The sequence below is a fragment of the Abrus precatorius genome, unplaced genomic scaffold (assembly GCF_003935025.1).
Source record: "Abrus precatorius isolate BTA unplaced genomic scaffold, Abrus_2018 Scaffold9, whole genome shotgun sequence".
NCBI lineage: Eukaryota > Viridiplantae > Streptophyta > Magnoliopsida > Fabales > Fabaceae > Abrus > Abrus precatorius.
In genome coordinates, this window is record NW_020874439.1 from 15729987 (window position 1) to 15757082 (window position 27096).

The window sequence follows — 27096 nt, forward strand, 5'->3', positions numbered from 1 at the left end:
ACAAAAAAAAAGAAAGAAGCAAAGTAAGGGTCACATCATCCAGGTTATTCAAGCAAAAAATAAAAAATAAAAAATAAAAAATTATTCATTTCTCTACATACAGTCAAGAGACGGGAGAAAAAAAATGCTAAAATGAAAAGGTTGGCAGGACAAAGAACGCTAAAATAAAAAGCTCAACTTCGTTAATAGCTAAAGAAAAGAGTGAAAGTTCACATACCGAAAGAACTTCATTACTTTAATAACACACAGTCTTGAATGAGAAATGAGGTAAGAAGAAGATATGCATTTTCGAGTTTTTTTTTTTTTTTTTTATCTCTATTATTTAGGCTCCCTTTCTCCTCATCGTTCTTTCTTTTTTCTTATTGCCCCTCTCAGGTTCTTCTCTCTTCCTCTTCCTTTATGTCTCCGTTCTTCTTTTTGATTTGTTTTTTATATCCTTTAAAATTAGAAAAAGCTAAATTTCTGTTCTAATTTCTTTTTTATATTTAAAGTTAGTTTTGATTTTTTTTGGATTATCTTTGTAATGCCTCTCTTTTTGTTTTTAAAATCAAATATATTTTTTAAATTTGCAAAGATTAATTTTTATTTTTTTAAATGAAATTGTTTCTTTCCCATTTTTATAAAATAAGACAAATTATAACAGTCAAAAAAATTAGAACTCTTTAATTTTTTTTATTTTTAAAAATTAGTATTTATAGAGAAAATTCTTGTTTAAACAAGGTGACGCGAGAATTTCAAACAATAGTTATTTTAAGCAACACTTAATAATTGTATTTTATTAATATATTGTTTATAAACAAAATATAAATTTTAAATATTTTTAATATTTGCTACCAAATTTTTAGGTGTCTAATTCAGTGGCTAAATAACATTAGTCACAATTTTGTTGCTAAACTAATCTATTATTTTCTTGGTGTGGATGTTCAAGACAAATTGCTTTTGTATTTGGACAAAAAACGGAAAAACATAATTTTACTACAAAAATAATCATAGTTCAAAATTAACAAATATGTTTAAATTTTAAATCACGTGTGCAATTTTAAAAAAATCTGCATGATCCAAATGTTTATTCAAACACTACATTATATTTTACTTTATAATTCGTCAACTAAAAAAATGGAATGATTACTTTAAAACACTTTCTAAAAGAAACTTTAGATAGTAGTTCTCTATTTAAAAAAGACTTAGAGAGTGGTTAAAATTTAACAAGGTCTCTAAAGTTATTCTTGAAGAGTGTTACATATTAACCATTCTTTAAAGTCACTTTTAGAGAACAATTATATAATCGTTTCTTAAAATCACTTTTAGAGAGCAATTATGTGTCAACCGCTCTCATAAATTTTAATTTTAAAATGCTTGTATATTTTTATCTTGTAAATGAAATATGTTTAACTCACACTTTATAAATATTTTTATCTAGTCTTTTTCATATTTATAGGTTCTTTTTGTCTTATCTACACTAATAAAATTGATCTCTTTTACATAGATTCTCTTTATCCTTTCTACTCTAGCAAAATTGGTCTCTTTCACATCTATACGTATCTTTCTTATGGCTCTTTCCATTATCTCTTTCTTTCTTTTTCTCTAAATATAAAACCTCTTATTAATTTTTTATTTTTTTTTTAGTTTTCTCACTAGTGTTTAGTTAATGTAGATGTAAAATATTTAGTTAACACAATATACAAACTTGAGTTTTAATGTATGAGATAAAAAATTAATTTTAATTTGTAATAAAAATAAAAATTATTTTTAATGTCAGACATACAAATTTAATTTAAATTTAAATATAACAATAAATTAATTTTAGTTTAAAAAAAATTATAATTTTTTTTTTCAAATTTCAGATTTGTAGTTCATACTGATTCTTTAGAGAACATTCATATGAACTACTTACTCTTTTAAGTGACATTCACTGTGAATAGCAATGCTTATTAGAGTTTGAATTATTCTCTAAAATATACAGAACTATAATAAAATATATAAATATGACAAAACACATTAATGTAATTGGTGAATGAGATTGAGAGTAATCAAATATCTCAGTGATAAATATTTGATCAATTGTTATTATTTAGTCTATATTTATCTATCGAAAAACTGCATCGTAAGTTTCAATTCCCAAACACTAAATATAAAGAAAATATTTGGGATTTATTAAAATAAACTATTTGATTATACGTGAAAATGAAAAGTTAAAGCTTTAGCTACCCTTTCTTTATTTGATATATATAGCAATCTTATGTTTTTGCTTGGTCATCTATTATTAATGATAACAAGTAATTTAGGAAGTGCGTATTCACGGAATTTACAATCAACATTGAGATGGCTTAATTGTATTTAACAGGAGGTTGAGTACTTTTTATTCTTAAACTAATAAATTTCTGTAGAAAAGGAAAAAAGCACGAAAAAAGAACAATAGTTAATGTGTTTTTTACCTTCTTTGATTATTTAATTAGTGCATCCAACCACTCAAGTCACCACAAAAAGAATCATGAAATCATGCTTACGTGCATGAACACAAAATACATAATACATACATATATGTAAATGGTTAATAAAATAATTTAACATTCAAATAACTAACTATATCATTACTTATGATAATGATATATTTATGATAGAATAGAACATTCTAACTCGTGGGCGGCAAAATAGTGATCATTCCTTATAGAGTTATGATTACTTATCACTTTTGATTCGAGTTTTGAGAACGTAGGCATCAAAGGGAACTGCATAGCATTCTTTGTATGCAGTGTAGACAGATGATAGATCACAGATACATGCCTTGACGTGACTCTGTTGCATATCACATATTTATTATTCCTTTTTGCCTTTTTTATTTTATTTTATTAATGAATTATTTTTGCGTTCATTTCTCTTTCTTCGCTCTTTAGTCCTTTTTCTTTCTATAATGTATTTTTTCTTTCATTCCTCTTTTTTTTTTTTACGATTTAGTACCTAATCACAATCAGTTTACAAGTTAAATTAATTTAATACCATATATTATGCTCACAAGTTTACGGAATATTTGATTTAAGAAAATGTTTTTAATTTTTAATTTGATTCTGTTTTCTATTTTTAAATATTTATAAAATATTTTTTATTTTAAATATTTTTTACAACTTTCAAAACTAAAAATAAGATGACAGTTTTATAATTAAAAATAAAAATAATTAAAAAAAACAAGCAGGCTCTATTTATCTAAATGATAATATCTCGTTATAAATTATGATTTAAAATTCATCAATGTGATTCGAAGCAAAATAAAACTGCTACATGACTTTTAGATAATGTCTATACTAACAAAATGAAAATTTAAATTTTACCCACATAAATATCTAATTGTTATTTCATGATGGTAGCTGATTCTGACATCCTTAATTAAATCAAAAGATTAAGTGTGATTCAAATTTAAGAGGGTTAAAATTTATGAACCCACAGCCATTAAATTATGTTCATTTTAAGAAAGTTAAAACTAAGGTTGGTGATACACCTGAGCTCTTCCATCCAAGAAACAAGACTCAAAATTATTGAATATGCTACAAGATTAATCAACTATTGTTAAGTTGAAGAAGTCCATATAAAATTAAAAGAAAATTTATCGTTATATATATATATATATATATATATATATATATATATATATTAATAATTTTCATTCATTTTGCTGCCTTTCAATCAATAAGTTCTAAATAATATAGAAATTTATATTGACCTGGATAATTAATTAGTAATTGGTGTTCTTAATTATTCTATGTGATGGTAAAAATGCTAAAGATTTATATTGACCTGAATATTAATTACGAATGCTTATAATTTTACAATATAAACTATAACAAAAGCAACGGTGATGCTAAATGTAAATCTGACTACATAATATTCATGTTTCCTCTATGAATGCACTAGAATAAAATTACAATCAGCTTACCATGTCAATTTCAAGTTTCCTACCACATCATATTCCTACCATGAAAATATAATTGCAATAATTATAAAAATAATTATAAAAATAATATAAAAATAAAAAATATATATATAATGTTCTATGCTTTTATTATTTTATTTTTTTATTACAAATATATATATATATATATATATATATTTACATAACACAAAGTTAAAATCATTTATTAATTTTCTTAAAATTTATTAATTCACCATTCCTTAAAGAATTTTCAATGTTACAGTATGCTAATTTAATCCTTGAATCCCTAATTAATCAAATTACTGTTTAAAATTTTTTTAATCAATCAATTTATTCTAAAAAATGCTTAATCAATCAAGTTGATCTCATAACCTTAAATCAAAATTTTCTTTTTCTTTATCCTCGTCTTCCTTTATTTTAGAATCATATTTTGAATCATCTATCACCATTAGATGTAACATCCTAAATTTTTTTAAATCTTAAACTGCACATTCTTTTATACAAAATCAGGATAAAATACGAATGTTTATATTTGATTTAATATAATAAAATAGAAACAATAAAATTATTTGTAAAACTTGTCAACAATACAATATTAAATAAATAACAGTAAATTTAAAAATCATAATAAAATAGAAACAATTTTTACAAATTTAGATACCGAACATGCGTTACATATATCAAATATAATAATTTGTGAATTATTGGTCAAAATTTGTGGGGCTTAAAATAATAATTACATAACTAAAATAATTACATCACAAAAACAATTTAAGTCGCATAACAGTTCCAAAATATATCTAAACACTGAGGACCCGGTGCTAATGATCTACATGTCATCTTTTATTTATTCTAAATCCTCAAAATTGAGGTCATCATATGATTCAAGATATAAGTCTCCTGAGTTGGTCGCAATCTCAACATCCATGACTCACTCACCCGTAACTCGAGTCGGCTTTCCAAGATAATCATGATCATGGTGTGGGAATAAATATGTGAAAGCTGCTGGGGTCCTAATCGTATCTCTATAGATATATACATAAAGTATGATGTATTTTATTTATAGAAAAATCAAAAGGGATATTATAATATAGTTCCATCTCCAACATAATAATATTCCTATGCATGTCATCAACATGTACAACAAACTTAAAATAACACATTCTCTGGTACTAATTAAATTCATAATTAAGTCTATAATGTACAAAACTATCTATTAATCTAATTCTTTCTTGAGGTACCATCATCCTAGTTCCCTAAAAATTTTAGTAAGGATGAGCATTTATTCTATCTTTTACAAATCATTACATCATAAAAACCACAGTTATAACATAAAGAAAACATAATCATTTTCACAACTAATCCACATTCCAAACATCATCACATATGCATAACTCAACAATTTGTTATAAATTATTCAGTTTTCTACTTCCAATATGCACTCCTAGTGCACTATGATTACAGAAAATGATGTCTCTAACATTTCTTGAGGTCTTACTTAACTAGGTAAATAGTCGCCGTTAACCCTTATACAAGGATACAACGTATACAATGACGAGCCCCTTAGTAAAAGTATAGTTATGAGTCTAGTCAAGAAACGAGTGTGAGGCCATATAACGCATTCGCTCTCAGAAAGGGTGTGTACACATATGCGAATGTCGCTCACCATCCTACATTTTTTCTAGATTTCCTATTGTCTCCAGACTCTATACTCTTAATGTATCTCTGTAACTATTCACACTAGATCTATTCCATATTCAACACTTATAGTCATTCTCAGAATTATTTCCTTTTCCACTCATAAGATTGTGCTTAGTAAAACACTTCTGGACTAAGTCTAGCTTACTCATACCATTATAATATAATTTCAATTTATCATGTCATTCAGACCAACATCGTACTTTATCACAGTCAGAAAATGCTCATATAGATATCTCAACTTATAGTCTATTCATTTCAATTCATAAGTACAATATCATATTTCATCATAACATCTCATATTCACATATTTCATATGAATACAAAATAGTCATTTAAATCAAACAACCAAGCATGCATTTTATATTTTCAACACCAATATTTTTACAAAAATCTTTACGTAATAGTGCTTCAATGAGTACAAAATATACACTTTGATAAAATGATAAAATAAAGCTCTCTTTACCTCGAAGTGAATATTCAGAGAGATTAACGAAGACTTAAGGTTCAACCACAGAAGTTCTCCTGAGTATCAAGAGATATCCTTGAGAAATAAAAAATACGAGAAATGATCACAGAAAATAGACTTGAACTCAAAGAAACTTACTTAGAGTCGTTTAGATTTGACGTCCAAACTCGAATTCAAAGAGTAATTGGAGTATGAGGGAGTTTTATCTGAGAGAAAAAAGTGAGAGTTCAGAGAAAATGAGAAGAGAACATTAGGTTTGGAATGAAATAAAATTTCTATACTGAAAATCTCTTAAATACCTCTCAGCCCTGTGCGCTTTCGCTTGAGTGAGGAACTTCTCGCCTGAGTGAGAACACCAGACAGTGGCTTCGCCAAACATTTTTTGATATTTTTTCTTGAGCGAGGTCAAGCTCGCTTGAGCGAGTTAACGTCCAGAGAGTTGAACATTTTTTCTGTGAGTCCTCGCCTGAGCAACCCATCTCACTTGGGCGAGATCACTACTCGCCTGAGTGAGATCACACTCGCCTGAGTGAGGTGACAGTTAGGTTACATTTATCTTATCTTGCTTAAGCAAGAATCATCTCGCCTGAGTGAGATTGTCCTGAAAACATGTGGCCCTGGGCACTCAATCTTGCTTAAGCAAGATCTGTCTCGCCTGAGTGTGACTCTCTGCACCAATCTCCCATCAAAACACCCATAAATCACTTCTAAACACATTCCAACACTATTTAATATCAAACAAAACATCAATTCCTGAATAATAAAAAAGAGAGTATTACACTAAATACAACAATTCACCCAAAATTCATTAATAGAATGTCTATAATTGAACCATCAAATTTTAACATTATAACAACCATTAATTGTTATCAACATTGCATTGAGTGATGAAAAAGTGGTCCTTAAGTAATGTAGTGAAAGATAGAGTTAATAAAATGAGTTACTAGTTTGTGTTGAGTTTGGGTCATTATTAGGTATGATAAAAATAATTTTTTTGGTCAAGTCTTAATATAAAAGTTTAAGCTTGTCTCAAACTTATATTTTATACTTAAATAGATTAAGTTGATCCAAATCTAATACGAGAAAAATCAAAACGAGTCAAGTAAAACAAGTCCAGAACTAATTTGAGCTTCATATTTAAAGCATAAGCCTTGTAATTTAGTGAAATGAAACAAGTAGTCTTGGTTAGGTCAATCTATTTTGTTGGCTCTAATGGAAGATGTTGATGGTGGCTAGTAGTGATGACAAAGTTAGAATTTTGAACTTCACTTTTAGCAATCTAATGATATTTTTCAATTGAGCCGCTATGTGTGAAGATAGTAGATAACTTTGAAATATGTTTTTAAAGCAGAGGAAATGGAGGAAGAATAATTTTCTACTTGATGGTTGCCGAAAATGACTAATCGGTATTTGAACCTTTTCAATGTTCCATTTGACTTTTGTTTGATTTTATAAATCCACTTATTCTCGAGAGATTTCTTTCCAAAAGGTAGAGGCACTAATGTCCATGTGTAGTCGTGTTCAAAAGCATCAATTTCATTCTTCATGCCATTTTGCCACCAAGAATCTTCAATAGTTTCTTTATAAGTCATGGACTCTATTTCTTGTTCAAGACATGGAAGGAACACATGATGTGCCAAAGAAAAGTGATTGTAGTTTATGTGATTAATAATGGGATAGGGGCTACTTGAGAATGAATTTTATAGGCAAACAAGTATATGGGCTTACTTGCTAAATCGTATTAGTAACAGTCTCTAAGGAATGATGAAGGCATCTTGGTTTAGCAACCTTGTGACACCCATACTACTTATTACGCCATCAATATGAATATAATATTAAAATAATTCAAGCAGTAAGAAAGTCATATGTATGAGTTTACATCTGTTCACATAAATAGAAACTAAACACACCATTTGCACCAGTTATCCAAATACATATATACATATCATTTGTCAAAATATATAGTCATCCAGTCATATAAACATATGCACATAACTGAATTACATACAAAATAAAGTGGGGTCATGATATCAGAGACAAAAAAAAAATGACCTCACAGGCTTTTCCTCTAGATCCATGATCATCAAAAATACCATTTCCTCTAAAAGTTAACAACAGTTAAGGATTTCCATTTACCCGTTCTCTCAGTCACTAAAAATTATACCTACATATATGTGCAAGTTATACTTTACTCGGCCCTAGCCTACTCTCCTTTTCCACTAGGTTCCTGCTCAAAGGAGTCAAAACTAGGAGGAAGTCTGGCATAAGAAGCAGTCCTCTTCCTTCTAGTAGCAGTAGGGGTGTTTGAGCAGTGAGAGGAATTCGCAGAATCAGAAGAACTAGAGGAAGTTAAATTAGAAGTGGATGAGATGGAGATGTATCTGGGGTAAAGGTATGTTCGCTATATTGGGTCGTACAACAGGTGGTACATAAGGCCCTAAAGATCTAAGAAAATTCGGGGGTAATATTAGGGGCGATAATACAGGGACAGGCGAGGGGACATGAGGTCTCATAAAATGTACTCTAGGAGGAAATGAAAAAGTAAGTCTCATGGGTACCCTGATGGGGATGGGGTATGCTAGTGGGCCTGACCCGTTTCTATCTAATAAAAAGGTAATAGTGCTAGTATGGGTGAACTGTTATTGCTCCCAATCGTGCGCTTTCAGGATCATATCTGACTGTGACACTGAACTGGTACGGTGGTCGAGCCATCTGTGTCCTCACCTACTAAACATACTCACATATGACACACATAGCAACTAAAAAGGTGAGACAAACTCATTTCAACCAAAGTACAGTAGAAAACACGTTAAGATATTTACAATCGTCATAGCAAATAACAAACAACTCAACACACAATGTACATGCTATGTATGATTCTGTGCATCACCTAGTTAATTGCTATACTAACATATGCATGTGGGCCTAAACCATTACTTTCTTTCTTTCTGGGAAGGATCAAGAGTTCGCTGCCACCAACCATTCTTGTTCATAACCATCTCATCAGATAGTTTCAAAGGTATAGCTCAACTGATTCTGAGAATCTATCGGATTCTATCAGGATAGTCCAATGTTGCAGTGAGAACAGACAACATCAGGTTGTGAGCCCTAGCCTTTGCCCGGCTCAATCACACTCGACTATCTCCAAGACTAACCTGGAGTCTCCCCTAGATTTCGTATACTTCCCATCCAACACCACCATCATCACATGATTATGATGCATGAACCTAATTTTAGTCTTTTAATTAGGTATTAAACATTTCTTTTCAATCAATAACAACATATGTTTCAAAATTTCACCGACAATCCGGCAAATTTCCTTTATAATTAAGATATTTTCAAATTTTCTTCTCTCTGCAAAACAGCTAGAAAATTCCAATATACTTCTAATTTTAAGCAAAGACTCACTACCACCACATTTTGCAACTTTCCAGCCATTTCAATGGCTCTCAAATACCTTTTTCCAATTATCACCACATTCCAAAATACTCATTTAAAATAATACTTTAAAATGAATTAAAATCCTTTAAATTATTTAAATATGTATATAGGTATACTTTAAATATATAAAAACTATTAAATAAATTTTGATCAAACCACTTGAAATTAAAGAAGATTTTTAAAAAATAATTTTCTTAAGAAGAAAATTAACCACAATTCCATCTCTTAATTTCTAAAACACTTTTCAAAACCCATCAAATTTTATCTCAAATCTTCCCATTTTTTTTAAACATCTTTATTTCACAAGTCTCCATTTCTTTTCAACTTTCAACATACCTTCTATATGCTCATCCACATGAATGATAGTTCATTCCTCAAGTATTTTAGGCAATCAATTATTTATACTAAATTCAACAAAACAATTATCATAGAAGCATCATCACACAGAAACTCAATCTCAAAAAAGAATATCAAACAATTGTACACTAAGTATGGAAATAATTATAAATTCCTTCAAATAATTTATACATACATAATAAGGAATAAAATACTCCATCTCCTAACGTTTTTCTACTATACTCTTGAAAATAGATATGTCCTCCCTTACCTTGAAGTGTATATCGGTTTTTTTCTCACCAGCGTCTTCTTTCCACCACTTCTCAAATCACAATCTTAACTAAATAATCACACATAATCATGATCAATGTTAAGAGGCATTAATCATCTAACCCTCTACTAGTGAGTTAAAACTGTCATTTTATAATCTTCACAAAAATGACTTACGGATCTTACAATTGTTTTCTATGATGTAAATGGAATACTATAAGCCTAAAGGTGATTAAAAATAATTATTTTCCCTCATAACACTCTTGGGACAGCACCTCTAGACCAAGAATTTTAAACCCCCAAATGCATTTTTAACAAAACAAAAAGCACCAAAATTATTTATTATAAAACATAGAAGGATTAAGCTAATTAAAACATAATTTAGAAACAAAAATTTTGGAAAAAATATCACCCTCATGCCGCTGTTCAAGCACCCAAAAAGAGAGAGAAAATAAAAAATTTAATCGGTTCAAAGTATTCAAAATGGTGAAAATAGGTGAAATATTAAAAAAATTTAATGAACTTACTTGGAAATTTAAGGGATTAAGACCAAAGATGATCAAAGTTCCTTGGGAGAAAGAAAACGGGGCTTACGAAAGTGAAGGGAGGAAGTGGGAAGCTTAAGAGACTAATTCTTATATTAAATAGTGAAAACAATAATATAATATTAGAATTTTTACTAATTTTTTTTGTAATTAATTGAAATAATTAGACAAAAATCCCAAAATTTAAAAATAATCATGAAATATACTAAACATAATTATAAAATAATTTTTGACACTATTGATCCTTTAGTTGGTGTCCAAAATTTTTACACGCAATTTCTGCTTGAGTATATAACTAATTCACTTAAAATTAACTAGAAAATCTAAAAATGCTCAATAATTACAAAAAATTATTTTTATATTCCAAATAATATTTATAAATAAAATATAAATTTTTTATATTTTTATTATTTTTATTATTATTTCTAAAATAAAATATTATTTTTAGTTTATACAGCAATTTTAACTAGTACAAATGAACACTTTTTAAAACTTAAAAATTTTAAAATTAAAAATTACCAAAAATTTCTTAAAAATATATCTAACATTTTTATTTAAAGCATCTCATGTTAATTCTATCCCAATTTTTTCCAAAAAATCAAGAACTATACTTTATCATGGCCCCATCATCCATCATGTCATCATTGTCACTATGATTAATATGCTCAAAGGGATAGTTAGTTTCAACAAACAAAACATCCTTAAAACCCAAATATTTCTCTGTTTCCAAATCAAATAGACATTACCTTTTTTTCCATAGGAATACCTAACAAAAACAAACTATTTGTTTCTACTAGCAAATTTGTCTCGTTTGTAGCCTTGATTATGCGTATAACACAAACACCCAAAATGATGTGTTTCTTGAGAAGATCTTCAAGAAAGACCAAAGAATTGGATTTTCAAGACGTAGACCAGCCATGATATATGCTTCAAATCACATATTCCAACAAAAAGAAGGAAGAAAATTGCAAATGGAAAGTAAGAAGATGGAATTATAATGCAGCACACCACTCCAAAGGATTGAAGATAAGCACCAATGCACTCACCACATGGAAGAATGCATGATAAGAGTATGGTTATGAAATTTTCAGTGAGAAAATTCAGAGAAAACTCACTCACTCGAGAGGAGACTATGCTGAAAAATGCATCAAATGAATCTAAAATCTTAAAATTACAAAGGAGCTTAGCCTATATATAGGCAAGCTAACTCAAGGCCTAGAATGGTCTCTAATGGGCCTTAAAACAAGGAAAAGAAAGGGGATGGGGATTGAATACATGTCCTGAAACATGGCCTAATACAAGCCCAAAGAAAAATACAAAAGACTCTACCCCAAAGTCCAATGGGCTTCCCAAGCCCATGGCCAAAATACAAGGCACAAAAAAAAAACTATTCTAAGCATGAACAATGAAAGTACAAAAGTATATACATGTGTGATCCGATGACTCCTAGGATCACATCACAAAAACTTATAGATGGCTTAGTGATGGTGATTTTTCATGTAACATTTCATAAGGCAATTTTTTATGTAGAATAGTAGAGGGTGTGTGATTGATCAAATAGTCAACCGTTAACACATTTTCTCCAAACGTCAATTGGGAGATGTCTTTGGAATTGAAGGGCTCTAACATCCAAAATGTGCCTATGTTTACTTTCTACTTAATCATTTGTTGAGGGGTTCCAACACAAAAGGTTTGAAAAATGATATTATGCTTAGAAAAATAATTTTTCATGCCCAAAAACTTAGTACCATTACCGCTGGAAATTTTTTTTTACTTCTTTATCAAATTATAACTTGACGAAGGCAAAGAAATTCACAAGCATTTGAGATACTTCTCATTTTATAGTGAGAAGGTAAATCCACACACTTTAGGATAAATCATAAAATAAAAGGCACCACATGAAGGTGTTTTATATGGACTCCATAAGTCATAGTGAATTAATTAAAAAGTTTCACTGGTAAAATGATCACTGACAAAAAATTATGCCGTGGATGTTTAGCTCAAGTATAAATATCACTATTTTTATTTGACAATTTGACACCTTATTGCTACTAAGATCCAAAATAGATTGTGCAACTTTAAAAGAGGAGTGTCCTAAATGTTTGTGCCAAAGATCTTATTGATTTATCCCATTTGTGTTGAATGCCTTCACATTACTCGTACTGTAGAAATAGTATAGCCCACCACACCGTCTACCTATACCAATTAACTTCCTTAAAGTATGATCGTACATAACATAATTATGAGTAAATTGGACAATATTGTTGGAGTTATGCAACAACTATGAGACAAAGATTAAGCTATAATTCAAAAATGGGACATAAAGAACATTCTATAGCTTCAAGTTACCTTCTAGAAATATTATTCCTTCCTTTATGGCATTGGTTTGTTCTCCTTTGGGCAACCAACATGGTTTGAGGCCCTAAAAACAAGTATCTATAAGTTACTTGTCATCTTTGCAGTATTGTTTGATTTGTTCAATATATCAATAAGTCTTTGCCACTAATATGTAGTTAGCCCAGTAAAGCTTGTTTTATTAGCATCAGTGATATGGTTGAACACAACTGCACTTGCACCTACATGCGCATGGTGTGCTCGAGTGCCATTCCCTTTCTCATAACTAGCATCTTGGTTTTCATTCACCCCACAGTCTGTCGCCCTACTAGTTAGGATACCTAATCAACAAGAAACAACTAGTGGCATCATGATCAATCTTATTGTAATAAGTGCAAATATGTGTTTTTATCCTTAGGTGTGTCACATCCTTAGCCTCTAACTCGTGTAGCAAGGTCCATGACCTCACCTCTTTCCTCTTTAGCTCAAGTAATGGGTCGCACACGCTCCTCTTGCACCATTGCCAAGTATACTTGGTTTGGAGAAAAAAAGGATCATTAACGAGCATATTGGAATGCACAATCCCATAAGAAACATCATCTAATCCCATGAAAAATTGATGCATTTTCTCTTTTTCACATTGTTTCTCTAGTTTAAAAATCACGTCACTGGAGTAGCAATTACACTCACAGATCGATAGTTGCTAAAAGTGAGCCAAGTCATCCCATAAAGTATATGATTAATACTTTTTTTCTCTTTTTATTTTAATTTTAAAAAATATTGTTTGACTTTTATTTTATTTTTTTCGTTTTTAAAATTTGAATGTAGAGTTTTTAAAAATATGCTAAACACCAAATTTGTTTTTCAAAATTTAAGTAGCAAACAAATAGTAATTCTTATAATAGAAAAAAAAAACAAGGAATGAGAGAAAATAAACAGTAAAATTTACATAAAAGTTAAAGTTTCATTTTTTAAAATCATTCAAAATTAATATATGAACTATATACATTAATACTTTTAATTCTTACTTTTCAAAGTTTTAAATATTTATTGTAAAATTATTTTAAATATAAAATAATATCTGACAGTACAAAAAACATTACTCCAAAATTAGTCTATAAAAAAAAGTACGTAAGTTTCTGTAACTATACCAATATCTTGAATATTAGAAAATTTACTTTACCTAGATGTCAGTTGGTCACTCATATAACTAATTATAAGCTGTCAAAATAGGTCAAAGTCTTGAACTCCACCATATTAGTCCCTTATATAGTCTTGTTTTTTAAAACTCTATAGTTAGTGAGTTTATATTAGTCAAAGTAATAACTATTATATCATTTTTTTATAATATTTATTAAATTATTTTATTTAAATAAATTAAAAATTAAATTTTAAATATAAAAAATAATTTAAAAATAAAAAATCTTTACTCACTATATTATAATTTTATCATAAAAAATAATATCAAATATAATTATATTATAAAATTAAATTCAATTTAGTTTTTACATTTGTTTAATTTTATTAATTAAATTTAATATGATACGTTAATAATTTATGATTTTAATTAAGATTTAATAATAAATATTTTTAATTAAACAATAATTAAATGATAAAATAGTATTTTATAAAATACTATTTAATACTTATTTTAATAAATTTAATCAATTCTAGTATGTTGAAATTTTTTTAATGACTTTTAATAATTATAGATTTATTATAGCTTAAGTTTATACATGGTATAGTTATTTTTAATATAAATATAAATATGTAAAATTTTAAATAAATAATTTTAATAAGTTTTATATAAATATATAGGTATAGATAGATTTTTTATTAAAAAAAATATAGTTGTTAATATATACTTAAAATTCAATAATTAGTAAATATTTATATTAATCTATGTATAAATAAAAAATTAAATTATTAATTAATTTATCAATTTATATATAATATATAAGTATGTGTTTGAATTTATCATATACATACTATTTTTTATATTATATTAATGCTAGTTAATTTTATGTATATTTATGAGTTTAAAATAATAAATTAATGAAAAAATAAAATTCAATATTTTATAATTATTTTATTTTTATTTTTATTTAATAATTAGTATTATTTTATATATATATATATATATATATATATATATATATATATATATTGCATTTAGTATAAAATTTTATATTAAGTTTTATCACAAACTTTCTATTAAGATAAAAATTTAGAAACACAAATTTATTTAATTTAAATATATATTCTACTAAATTAAGATAAGATAAATTTACAGACATTCATTAATTCTTATTATGTTCACATGTTATTTTTCTTCTCAATAAATTTTATAATGTAAAATATTCTATGTCTACAATTTTTATAATAAAAATGTTTATTTACTTTTTTAACTATATTAACTTTCATTCACTTGATTTAATAAATTTTGTCAATATTATTTTTTATTATCAATTTTATCATTATCTATTAAATCATATATATAATAATTATCCTCTACCTTTCGTAACCTCGTCTATTATTCGCTGTATTGAAAACCTTGGGTACGTTTTCAAGAACTTAAAAGCATTGATATTCTATCATAATCATCCCTTTTTAGATTGATAGAAAAAATCATCATCATTATAGAGGAAGAAAAGTCTAAAAGGGATCAGTAGGACCCAAAATGCCCTAACATAACCACAGAAAATGGGTATATATATCATCAACTGAAGTGGATTGATTCAAAAGATATTAGCAAAGAAAGTTGAAAGTTTGAAGTCTTAAGCTTAAAATCAAAGGTTATTGTTACCTTCCAATGGATAAGTTTAAATGCTCTTTCTTTTTTCTTTTATTCCTCCAATTCCTCATTAACATTCAAAACCAAATCACTTGTTGACACTTTACCACTCTTGGGAACTCCTTTTCATTTTTCAAATCCTCAACCCAGTCGCCATGCACAAATTAACTCTAATAATCGAAGTTCTGTATTTCTTTTCCCCCCATTTTATTTTATAAATGGCCTTAGGTTGAAGTTATTGTCATTTATTTTCCAAAAATCTCTTCTTCTTTTTTGCCTATGTAGGAAGTTAATCCTAATTCAAATTTCTCAATTTCATTTTAATCAATCTCATTGTATTTTTTAAGTAAACTAAAGCAATTATGAAAGACCTGATTATGTTAATTTTGGGACATTTATGTTTTTATTATTATTTTTTATTTTTTGAAACAATACTATATTTGTTAAAATCTTAAATTTTTACCTAAAGTTTGGGTTTTAGCTAGGTACGTCGAAATTTATAATTATATATTTTTAAGTTAAATAAATGAATTAGAGAGTGTTACTTCTTTTATGTAAAATAAGTCGTTTGTTACTAATTTTTTATGTTTGTTATGAAATAAGCATTTTATAAAATCATGGTAATACCGACGATACAATGTGTTTTTGAATCAGCTTTTGTATTTTATAACCTTATGAGGTTATCAAATAATTTATCAACGATGGGTTTACTTGAAAGAATATTATTAAAATAATTTAATTGTATTGCATAGATATCAATTAAAATGATAAGAAAAAAACACAAGCAATGAAGTATAAAGAGTATTAAAATGAATATGATTTATTCCTTGAAGATGTCAAGAATACTTTTTGAGTTTTCGGCAAATTTTTAAAATATTAACTATAATTTATTTATTAAAGGTACTGGTTAAAAAAATTAATTAAAGTGTAAAATAAAATGATTGTACCGAATCAAATTACTCTTTCCATGATTAAGAAAGTATTGAATGACTTGAATAGGCATCAACATTATGGTTAAAATTGATTTATAACATAATTTTTAAAGATATCTATGTCAGTATACTTTAAATATTAAAATTGTTATGCTTAAAAATATTTTTATCATAGCAAATTTTTAGTGCAAGTAATTCAAAAATAATTATAGAATTTAGAAATACTATAATTAAATACTTTGACATTATGTATTTAGGTATAATATCTTATTTTCTTAGCATTGAGTTAATTTATTGAATAATCTATAATTTCAGCTGTCGCAACTAGGAGTCAGGACGGTGAAAATGTGGTAAGAAAAATATATTTTAGGAATAATATATTTTTTAAAAAAAATAAGAGGAGTGACCACGAAAATTTATAAAAAAATAAACTTTTAGAACGTTATAATATTTGATATTTGAAACCAAAAGTGAATTTGAAAGTCGTTTACGTATGAATAAGGTATTAACACTGTCATTTTCACCTTAAATTAATTGTTTAGCTTTATTTTAATTTTAAAAATATTCATTTAAACCCTAAACAATAATTATTGCTATTTTATTTTCAAAGAAAAAATTATTTATTGAAATATTAATTAGTATATTAGGAAAAGTAAAAAATTATTTTAAAAATTGTTTTGACTCTACGAGTCCAATTCCTACTCTTACAGTGTAATGAAGAACTCAAAGTCACGTAGTTGATTGATACATGAGACCTAAGGTAACATTGGTAAACAAATTTTTTAATGATTTAAAATGCAGAGGCATTACACAATACCATTACAAATCGCTATACTTAATATAGTAATTTGATTTTTATTTTACTTAACATGAATTAGCAAATTATTTGTTTGATAAATAAAGAGAAAAATATTAAAAAATATATTTTGGTTAATAAAGTCAGCATTTAATAAAAAATAATATAAATAATTAATTTTTAATATTAATATTTTGCATGAGACCAAGGTAACACATGTAACACTCAATTTTACTGTCATTAAATGAAAAAAAAAAAAAAGGATTTTTGCTGCAGGGTATCTTACTGTAGCGAGAAAGAGCATTCAAAATCAGACTTTCTAATGCTTTCTCGTTGTAGCCAGAAATTTCTCGCTACAGTAAAGAGCTCTCACTATATCAAGGATCTTTCACTGTAGTTAAAATGATAGACAATAAAGTAAAATTTTATCTAGTTTTTCGCTGTAGCGAGAATATCGCGTGTTAAAGAGTATTTAAGAGTCTTCAACCTAGAAAATTTAGATTACAATCCAAAGTTTTGACCTCTCGTTTGTTCTCTCTAATCTCTCACCATCTCTTCTCAGAAATCCTCCTCTAAACCTCAATCTCTCTTCGAATTCGGGCATGGAAGTTCAACCATTCAGATTCAAGTAAGTTTCTTGGAGCTTGGTTCCCCAACTTCATTCTTATTTCTCAGTTTTATCCAATCTAAAGTTGTATGCTTTGTAATACTCAAGGAAACCTTAACCCTCAAGCCGATATCCTCTCTTAGACCATTGTGCCTCTCTTTTGGATCTCTAGGAAAACCCGATCTAAGAAACTCATTTTAGGTAAAGGGAATTGATCCCAGACCCTAACTTCTCTTTGGTATTTTGATTTGAAAACACTAAGTTTTTCTATTAGAACCCTAAAACCCTAATATTTTTCTTAAAATTTAAAGTGTAGGAATAAAGAGCTGGACATGAGATTACTTTTAGAACTATCTAAATATAACTTGTAGTAAAAGCTCTATATATTATGAATTTGCTAAGCAAACATTGTTCAGGAGTAGTCAAGATTTACTATTTGATGTTTTTGAAATAATAAACATATTTTAAATATTAGATTATGCCAAATTTTATGATAGATAACTTCATTAATACTGAGAAAGTGTGTATTGTACCCGGAGGTATCCAACCTTCGGCATATTATGTTGGTTTGTGTAGTGTGAAATTGATTGATGATCCTTCTGTGATAGACTAATATAATATGGTATATGAATTTTTGTTTGATGACTGATGTATGTTGAAATTAGAAGAATTATGAGATGTGTGATTATAATACGTGAGTCTTAACTGACTAATAAGTGTGATTATGACGTAGGTATTGTAATACATCTAAGGGTGTACTTATAATACATGTATTGTAATACATGGATTTATATAAATCATAACTCACGCATTACGCATGTTGATCGATAAAAAGGATATGGAAATGAAATGAGAAATGTTAAGAATAAGTATAGATAGTCACAAACATACACTAGGGGTATAGAGTCCTGAAAAGATTTGAGAAATTTTGGGAAAATAAAGGTGGTGAATGCTTTTTGTAAATTAGTACACAATAATTTGCTGAAAGTAAAAGCATTCACAGGCCACATACTCATTTTTTTTTATGAGACTCCTAACTACACCTTTGCTAAAAAGGGCTAGGTTGACACACATGTATCCATGTTGCTGCGGCTAACTAGCAGCTATCTATACTATGAAGTCCTCAAGAGATCCCAAGGGTAATGAATATGAAAGTGCAATGAATGTGAAAGTGTGATTAATATGAGGTAGTATATATATTATATGATTATAATATAAGCATTGTAACATATCGATTGATGTTATTATGATAAATGTGTTGTAATACATCGACGGGTGTGACTAGGACACATATATTATGACATATTTATTGATGTGATAGAATAGAATACATGTATTATGACATGCAAATTAGCTAGTGTAGAAAAGTGCGTTATAAATATTTTAAGGATGATTGAATTATTATATGTGATATGTTGAAATAATGACTTGTCTGATTTAAGTGTTATTGTTAATCAATGTATGTTAGAAATGTGTTAGCTAATATTTTTTGTATTAGATAAATTTTATGTCAAATAAGAGATTTAGTGGATTAGGAAATATTCACCCTTACTAATATTTTTCAAGTAATAAAAGTGAAGAGGTAAAGGTGGTTGGTCCATTCTAGGTCCATAATCCAGTGATTTTGTGAAAGAAGACTACTCTGTAGGGTTTAGAATAATTTGAAGAATTGTAATGTTTTATTATATTTACATTTTAAGTTGACAAAGTTCTATAAATACTTTAAATGTCTATTTTAGAATTTTAAAATACTTGATAAATTTTGTTGTAATTAATCATTTTTGAAGTGTCATTGATTATGTCTCAGACTTATATGCATTTTGAACCAAATAATTTGTTAGACGTAAATTTAATTTTTATTTATCATTTTAAAGCCTCAAAATTATTCCTTTAGAAGTTTTAAATACTTTTGAATTCTGTAAGATTTTCATAAAAAAAGAATGTAAGTTTACTTTTATTCAATTCTTAAATCTATAAAATAATTTTTTTTTTCCTATTTTCCCTTTTTGTTATAAAAATTTATTTATTTTTAACTAAGAAACTGAGTATGTTACAACATAGGGACATATAAGTCTCAATGATTTACAACGCGTAATGATAAAGGCGCTCTACATTAACATTGTAAATCATTGTAATAATTCTATGTATTTATTTATTATATTTGTTATGAATAAAATTAATTTATAGTAATCTCATATAAAAATTAAAACAATAATGAAGATATTAATATTAATAAAAAATAAATAAATCTCATTTCATCGTTGCCATAATCTAAAACACTATTTATTTATTCATTATTACCTTAAAAATTAAAATTAAAGTTTTTTTATTATAAAAATAATAATACTAGGAAGTCTATTTGCTTTTATTTTAAACTATTGTCACTATTTTTTAATATTATCATTATTAGTTTAGTTGCAAAAATAAAATAAATAAATAAAAAATAAACTTAAAGAAAATATTGAAACATAAATAATATTCTATTTACTTATAATTTAAATATTACTAAATTATGAAAAATGATAATAATAATATTCAAATGTATTAAAATATATAGTTTAATATATTTTTAATTTTGTAAACGTACGCATGTAGATAATAATAATAATAATAATAATAAAGGTATCAGAGACAAAAATAAATCCTGCAAAATTTTGTGTTGCAAAACATATGTAATCGAAAAAGGCAAATAAATGATCTAAGCATAAGCATAGGGTTAGATCCGCAACACAATGCTAGTGCGAGGTATGTGCTCTAAATCAAATCTAATTTATTAAATTAATAAGATATTATTAAATAATTTTAAAAAAAGAATAATAGAAAATGTGATTCAGTATTAGTACTTCTATCCCTCACTTTTTTTCACTCTAGAAATAAGTTTCAAAATGTAGAATAAAAGAAATGTGTTAACCTTGAGAATACAATAAGGAAGGATGATGAAATAATCCAAGTAGTATTTCCTTTGATTTTTGCTTTCTTCCTCTACTTGTTCTTTCTGGTTGTGCTCTACCTATCTTGTGTTCTTCTGCTCTTTGTTATCTTGATCTTCAAAAGTCCCCTCCTCAAAATTTTCTCCTCTCTTTTTGGATCTTATCCTCTAAAATTTTTACTCTTGCCTTCTAAAATTTTTTACTCTCTTAGAAAAAAAATTATTGCTCCCAAAATTTTCCCTCTCTCTGGATCTCTCATTTATCTATTTATATTGGTCCACCTCTTCATGTTTAGGGTTTTATATGAGGATAAGTTTGAGTTTTTTCCTTCTTATGCTTAACGTTTACTCTGGATATTAGGCATAAGTTAGCACAATGCAAGATTTCCATTCCAGGAGTCGAGCTTATTTTCCAAAATTTTCTATTTTCTTGTTAAAACTATTTTTATTTTTATTACTATTTTTTAATATTTGGAGACAATCTCTTCTAGGAGACAAAAATTAGTCTTCACATGAGTATATTTACTAAACTAATTATATAAAAACTTGAAAAGAAATGAATACAAATGTATTAAAAATAAGGAATAATAATTAATTTTGCATAATTGATTAGATGAAAGAAAAATTTTATTTAATTGCAAATTTTTTATCTAAATTTATGAATTTTGATGCAATTTCAAATTTAGAATATAAAGAGAAGAAAATGGGAGGATCTAGAAGTTTTAAGTGAAGTTTAAAAAAAAATAGGACATTCAAAATTTAATAATTTCGCAATCTAAGTTTGAAATTGACAAGAATAAGTGCAAGGTAGAATATTCAATTTTCAGTATCTTCACTTTGAATGCTTCAAAAATCACTTTAGAATTAATCTAAATAAAAGTTGCATGAGTCTTGATGTAACGCTCCAGATTTTATAATAATATTTAGATTATTGTTTATATGTGTATATGGAGTTTTTCATGTGTCCGTATAATTGAATTATGTGATGATGATGCGTATAGGATGGTAGTGAAAATGCATGAGATGAATATGGCTGCATATAAGTGCGTTTGTATACAATTGGACTGGACAGTTAGTTTGAGAAATAGGTTAAGTAAAATTAGGGTGTTCTCGCTGTAGCGCAGGATCTTGCTATAGCGACAGGATCTTGCTATAGCGAGAAGGCCCTTCACAGGATATGCATATACAATAGTAATTATAATAATTAAATTGGATAAAACAAATATATGTGGCAATAATAACTATAATTATTATCTAAGCAATGTTTCATAATATTATAAATATAAGGTAATAACAAAACATAAGAATAAACTTCCACTAATCTAAAACATCAAAAAGACTTTATTACATCCTTATCGGTTACACATGATCAATAAAAGTTTTGATAGTTATGCCTTTTGTTAAGGGATCAACAACCATAAGCTTAGTAGGGATACGTTCGATATGAGTTTTAAACTCTTTGATCTTCTCTCTTACAAAAATAAACTTTGTTTCAAATGCTTTTCCTGGGCTCTTATTATTATGAGAGAAACTTACCACTACAGAGTTATTACAATATATAGTTAAAAGCCTAGAGATATTCTCCACAAAATCAAACTCAGCAATAAAATTTTTCAACCATATTGCTTGACGTGTAGCCTCTAACAAGCTATATACTCAACTTCCATGGTTGATGTAGCAATAAGAGTTTGTTTAACATTCTTCTATGAGATAGCTCTTCTAGTTTATATGAATACATAACTTGATGAATGTAGACTTATGATTATATGGACAACTACCACAATCAGAATCACAATAACATGTCACCTCAAGATGATATGCCTCCTGTATGTAATCTTATAATCTCTCGTACCTTTCAAATACCTCAAAACATGTTTTGAAGCCTGCTAATATGTCATACTAGGTTTATTTAAGTATCTCTCAAGTACACCAACAATAAAAGAATATTAAGACATGTACAAGTTTGATGAAAAAAGTAATATAATTTCAAATAAGAATTAAATTCTATTATAGGATTAGGTATTAGAGTTATCTAAAGCAGTAAAGATTGATGAGTTTATAGCTAAATGTTTCCTTAATCAATGAGAGAAAATTAAAAATTGAAATAGAACTCTTCCTATTACCTTTTCAAATATTTTACATACTTTCAATGAGGTAACAGTCATTAGTCTAAAGTGATTAAAGCACATTCATCTCTAGTTAATAATAAGATAGACTAAACTTATTCATTATAGCTCAGTCTAATAACAATAACTATAAAATTATATCCATTAATAATAAAGTTACTATAGATAAATCTAATAATAATTATTAATTAAATATGTGCTAACTAATATAATTTAATATTTTAACATTCAATTAATTTAGAATTAAATTAAATTTAATAAAAATTCATTTATGTTAATCCATACATATAAAATAAAATATCCAAAAGTACTTTAACTTATATAGTAGCTTTTCATTAGTTTTAATCTTAATTTTAGTTTTTATACAACTTGTTGAATCATGAAAAGCAAGTTGCTTTAAACAATTATTGTCTTATACTACGCAAATATGTATTTTATTTTGTATTGTCACTATTTTATTTTGTTACTGTAAAATATATTATTGTTACAAATGATTTAAAGTATAAGATCGTTGTAAAATAAAATAAAATGTTACTCAGTGGCAAATTTTGCCACGGTTACAACGGCCTAAATCGGTTATTTTTTGCAAATATATATTAATTTTTTATGATTATTTCCTTTAACTTGGCACCAGTTGAGAACTGCAATAAATATACACTAATGTTATAATCTCAGCAATATATAATTTGGGACGGTTTTGTTAATCACCGCAAAAATATCAACAGTTTAATAATAACCATTAAATTAACATTGTGGCAGTTTAATAAATAACTTTCTTTGTAGGACTTTATTACACCCATAAATTTATATTTTCATTGTTTACTAAATTACGATGAACTTGCTTTCCTGCTATATTTTATAAAGGAATGCAACAAATAAGTTAGCACAAAGATATATATATATATATATATATATATATATATATATATATATATATATATATATATATATATATAAGCAATAAAGATAGGAAAAATAGCTAATGGATACAAATTCATTAATGCCAAATAACTTCTCACCTAAAATAAAAGTTTTGTTTTTTCTTTATAAATTATAAATATTGTTTTGCTTTATAGATGTGGCAAAAAATATATTTTTTAAATTATTATATAAATATTGTGATGAATTTTTACTGAGAAAAAACAATTAAGCCTCCTAAAAAAATTATTTTTGTGGTGGTCAGTAAAATGCTAAAAAATTTATTCTTTTAAATGTTTTTTTGGTACTTAGTTGTTTTTACATAATGGAAAAGAATACTGATCCAAATTTCATATCCCCCTCACTCCTTGAAATTTGGGCTAATTATATATACTAGATTATTATAACTTTGAGTAAAACATTGAATTAAAATTTTAAAAAGTCTTTTTATGGTTACTATTAATTTGAAAATAACAGTAATATTTTTTTAAAAATATATATAATGTTTAAGATTTGTATAAGTATTTTTTAAGAAATAATTAGTATTCTGAATTTCGTAAAAAATATTATTTAATTTTCTATTATGTATTTTATATATATTAGTTAATGTTTCACTTAGTTATTATAAAATTGTTAAAAATTATTAATTAATTTTATAAAATGACAATGAAAAAAATAAACGATAAAAATGGCTAAAATATAAAAAATAGAAGTATTTATTAATGTATTGAATTTTAAGAGTAAATTACATGTATATTCTGAAAGTTGAATAAAGTTTCATCTGATATTTGTTTTCTCTGATTTATGTTATTATATAAAAACTTAAAATGATTTGTAAAATCGAAAAGATATCGATAATATTATTTTATAACATAAATAAATAAGGTTTGTGTAATAGAAAAAAAATAAAGTATCAAGTGAAATTTGATTAAATAAAATTTATGTAAGAATCGGATCAACTAATTATGTGTTTTGTTAGGTAATTTGATTAATGATATTAATAAATTTTGGTAAAATCTATAAAATAATTTACATCGTTATTATAATTCAATACAACGTATATGTGAAGCAAAGATAGTGTGTAAAATGTCATATTGAAAATCACAGATTTGTTCTTTCGAGATATTGTATAATTAAATTAAACAGGAGATCGTGAAGCTCATCAAATGATTTTGTTAGATACTCAAAAAACTCATTTGAATTTTTGTTTATTTTTTTATTACTTCGATCTCCAGATTCTTCTCCCTCTTCGTACTGTACAAAATTCTTTCTTTAATGAAATAGTTAAAATTTAATCAAGAAAGGAAAATACTAACAAAGGCTCCTAAGGTAGTAGTTAAAAAGTTTAAATAAAAATGTTTTATTAAAAAATACACTTTTATAATTTTTAATTCATCTCATTGATAAAAAAAAAAAAACCATTTATTGATTTTTAAACTAATACTAATACTCTTGAAATACTAATTAGCATGATTTATTACGCAAAGCTTTCTCTGATAGTTATCTTTCTGGGTCATAAAAATTACAATGAGAGACAGAAATTAATAACGAAAAAGAAGAATAAAGAGATGGGTGCGGCAACATGGACGACGAAGATCGACACTTGATGTGGTTGGAAAGCATTAGACTAACATCATGCGGCGACTTGAGTTGGTGGACCTTTGTTTCTGCATTAATGGGGCCATTGCCATTATTATTAACCTATGCTTATCCACTATAATTAATATTTACCCATACGATTATGATCATTACTCTTGGTGGATATCTTGGTGCATGCTAAGTGGTCCCATATATGATGTTATCTTATATTTAACAATATCAACTGATGCACCCTCATACAATTTAGATACGAGCATGATGCAATTCCCTTCTTATCCAAAACATCTGCTTCACCATTATCTATTCTTAATGAACTCAATTAGTGGAGTCCTATTACCTCTTTCTTATCCAAAACATAATGACCCTTATTGCGTGTCATTCACAAATGTTTAATTCCTGATTAGAGAGCCTTGCCCACCCTCCTAAAACTTACAAGTATTCTTAACCAAACTAGTAAGTTGTCTTTATATTGCACGCATATTTATCAAATTAAATGAAAGTTATGAATTAAAATAAATTAAAAAGAATAATAAATACTATTATTGTTGTTATTATTATTACTAAGAAATACTTTGTCATAATAAATTGAAATAAACCAACATGTTAAAATTCTTAAAATAAAAAAATTGTGGAAATAAATTGTTAAAATCAAACCTATTGAAGTTTTTTAAATTTTAAATTTAAATTACGATTGATCAAAATTATAATAATCTTCACATTTATTTAATTAAAAATTATAGCTTTACTTCGATGCAATATGTCAAGATTTTAAATTTAAGTCAAACTAAACTTGAGATTAAATTTAAGAATTACTATTTTTTTAAATTATAAATAAAAAATAAAAGTACACATTGAAGGAAGAGAAGTCATATAACTTAATAAAGATAATAATAATTTCTAAAAATTATTTTGTTTAAAATTGGTTATATAATTTAAATTTTTTACATAGAAGTAGATAAAGAAGAGAGAAAATAAGATGATTTGGTTAAAGGTTATAATTAAAGAAAAAGTAAAGTTGAAAAGTTCAAATATATTGTGTTTGTTTTAAGGTTTGGAAAGTAATTTCCCAAATAAAAAAGTAAAATTAGAAGTGTCACACTTCTCACGTATTTGAAATTATTACAGTAGTTAATTGATAAAAATTATTTTTAGAGTTATTATAGTAGTTAATTAATAAAAAATATCTCTAATAAATAAGGGTATTATAGAAAAAAATCAATATTTTTTAATATTTTAAAGTTAGAATAATTGAACTGTAATTAAATATGTTTATAGAACTACCCAATAATAAAATTCTTGATCATAATAATTTTAGAGAATATAAAAATATAGCTTAAAATAAAAGTACCCATAGCATGTATAAGATTGTGTCAAACT